At 51.9% G+C, this 3,026-nt stretch overlaps 1 long non-coding RNA gene across 1 annotated transcript in view; it reads right to left on the bottom strand.

The window, feature by feature from the left end:
* LOC114905983 overlaps positions 1-3,026 on the bottom strand; it is a 141,882-nt gene that overhangs the window by 137,207 nt on the left and 1,649 nt on the right. Inside the window, exon 2 of the long non-coding RNA XR_003796346.1 lies at positions 287-2,480. This is a non-coding gene — a long non-coding RNA (uncharacterized LOC114905983). The remainder of the gene's footprint in view (positions 1-286; positions 2,481-3,026) is intronic.

Below are 3,026 nucleotides of genomic sequence, written 5' to 3'. Positions count from 1 at the left end.
GGATGGATGGATGGATGGATGGATGGATGGATGGATGGATGGATGGATGGATGGATGAGGTGGTCGTTCCCACTGTCGAACAAAACTCATTGATGCTACGTGGAGGGAACTGAGAAATACATGCACCATGGGTCCAATTACTGAATCAAGACTTGCCCAGGGATGGAAGGTCATCCATCCCTGTGTGTATGCACACAGCCCCCTTCCCGGGCTCCCCGAACGACAGCGACAGGTGTAAACCCAGGATCCCCAGTGCCCGCCATGCCATGGACGTGGCCTTACTCACCCAGTGGTCCATGAGACTTCTCCAGCTGCTGGGAAGTGTCTCTGAGCTCTGAGGAATGTTCCCCAATCGGGTGTCGAGGGAACACGGTAACTTCTCCAGAACTGTGTCCTCTCTCTCCCCTGGTGGACGAGCGACATAAGGCCGGTCATGCAAAGAGGAGGGGCCCTGTGAGGCCAGGGTCCTACACAGTCCAAATTGCTCTCAGAGCCTATCTTCGCCCAGGGACTGCAGCATCTCTCAGGGGCCAGCAAGCTTGTTCTCAGAGTGACAGAGGGTGTCGGACTGGCCAGGACCCATCCCGAGTCTGTGCTTGGGAGCCGACTTTGTGACGCCGCTAAGAGTAGCTGGCGCTTGTGTACCATGACCTCAAGCCGCAAAGGGCTCTCTAGTGATGTGCAAACGCTCCAAGGTCGGGATCCTCCTGGAAGTCAAGATCCTGCTTTGCAGTACATCACCCTGGCTGTCCGGGAATATTAGACAAGGCTTGTCTCCGTCTTGGTTTGAACATACAAAGTAATTCTAGTTCTGAAACACATCAGTCGGGGCTGTAGGGCTTAGAAGAACATCTGAGCAGTTCTGGGAGGGGCTGGCACTCAGGGCTGGAAGCTTCAATCTGCATTTGCCTGGCCCAGAGGGTCTCAAACTTGCCTGAACAAGAGGATGGCTTGAGGAGGTCTAAGAAATGCCGTTGCCCAGAGGAACGAACTTGGGGATTCTGTTGATGGTGGAGCTGAGCATTAGTGGTTTTCAGAGGCTCCCCCAGCGTGCAGCCAAAACCCACTAGCCTTACTGGATCTTGGGGAGAGGTCTTCACCACCCACGAAAGGTAGGTTTGAACACATCAGTGGCTGGATGGTGTGCTGGGGGTGGGGGTGTCCTTATTGGGTGCAGACTTGCTCCTCTTTCTTGAGGTTGGAAGGAATGTGAGCAAAGAGGGCTATCGCATTTGCAGTTCCAGGGCAAAATGAAAATGTGGGTCCTTGTTCACGCTTCGTTAAGAATTTCAAGATGGCGGTCATAGGGCATTAAGCCAATAGGCGTCCTTATGAGCCCAGGGTCCCATGGGTGACATGGGTCACTCACCCAGGAAAGCGGCCTTGGGTACATATAGAAGAAGCCGTGACCTCCGCGGCTTTCCAGTTCACCAGAAAAGGAATGGATGTTTCCTGAGTTTCCAAGTATCCAGTTCATGTACCATGCAGTGGATTGAATATTTTCTACCAAAAAGATATGACCACGTCCTAAACCCTGTTACCTGTGGATATGACTTTGTCGGCAAAAGGCTCTTGACAGATGTAACTAATGAAGGGTCTTGAGATGAAGAGATCATTCTTGATTATCCGGATGGAAGTGAAGGGTCTGAGATGAGGTCCGCCTGGATGAGGGTGGCCCTACATCCAATGACAGTGTCCTTATAAGACACAGAATAGGAGAGACACAGACACAGAGGAGAAGCCACATGAAGACACAGGCAGCGATGGGAGGGATGCGGCCACAAGCCCAGGGACGCCTGGAGCCCCCAGAAGCTGGAAGAGGTGGGAAGGATCCTCCCCTGGAGCCTCTGAAGAGAGCGCAGCTCTGGGACACCTTGACCTCAGACATCTGGTCTCCAGGACCTGGGGCTGGATGAATTTCTGTTCTTTTCAGACTCCCAGTTTGTGGTCCTGTGTTACAGCCGCCCAGGACACTCTTATACACGATATAATAGTGAGCTGTTTGAATAAGCAGGGTCTTCCACTGGGACCACGTGCCCCCATCTTCACACAGTGATCTGAGCCACAGGCCACCAGGACCCACAAATCGTCTTGTGGCTTCACGCCATAATCATCACCTCTCCTGCAACTGCGATGAAGGGGGACAGGAATCTCTGACCCTCTGGCAGCTCTCTTCCTCGTGCTGGTCCATGGTCCCCGGGAGCCTCCTTGTCACCCTATGGTTCTCCCGGGAAGGGTGTCAGGATGTTTCTTATCCGAGCGGACGTCCTGCGGAGTCTGCGCACCTGCAGAAGGGGCCCTGGTTTGTTCCTCTCAGGCCACCACATGAACAGTCCCAGACGCTGCGGTCTCAGCTCTGCCAACCACAGCAGGATGCAGGCGAGGAGGTGAGGACCTCAAACGTACACGTCCTGGTCTCCTGTCCTTTTACACCACCGTCTCCTGGTTGCACGACAGAGAACTCATAACGTCTTGTTCATCTGTAAGGAAAACATGCTCTCTGGGGTTAGACACCCCTGAGGTTCCCACCTAAGGGCCAGCAGGAACTTGAAGCCGGGTGAGACACCGAGTCTTTCTGAGGCTAAATGCCCACCCATACGACAGGACTTACAATTCTCCACGTGGCACACAGGGGTCAAAACCCCAGGTCAACAAAGTATGGGCCTCGGATAAACCTGACCTCCCCCCTTTTTTGTAAATAAAGGTTTATTAGAACACAGCCACACGTTAGCGTAGTGTGTGTAGGTGCTTGTGCATCACATGGAAGAGTTGAGCAGTTGTAATAGATCATAAAGCCCTAAAATATGAAGATCTTTATTAACTGGTCCTATATATAAAAAGTTTGCTGACCCGGAAACCCTTTCTTTCTTTCTTTCTTTCTTTCTATCTATCTATCTATCTAGTGTAGTGTGAACCCCACTATCTACCTATCTATCTATCTACCTATCTACCTACCTACCTATCTACCTACCTATCTACCTATCTACCTACCTATCTACCTACCTACCTATCATCTATCTACCTAT

The sequence above is a fragment of the Monodon monoceros genome, unplaced genomic scaffold (genome assembly GCF_005190385.1).
Source record: "Monodon monoceros isolate NGI ecotype Baffin Bay Population unplaced genomic scaffold, NGI_Narwhal_1 Super_Scaffold_22, whole genome shotgun sequence".
Lineage (NCBI taxonomy): Eukaryota > Metazoa > Chordata > Mammalia > Artiodactyla > Monodontidae > Monodon > Monodon monoceros.
The sequence above is the reverse complement of the archived record's forward strand: the minus strand, read 5'-3'. Positions and strand labels throughout refer to the sequence as shown.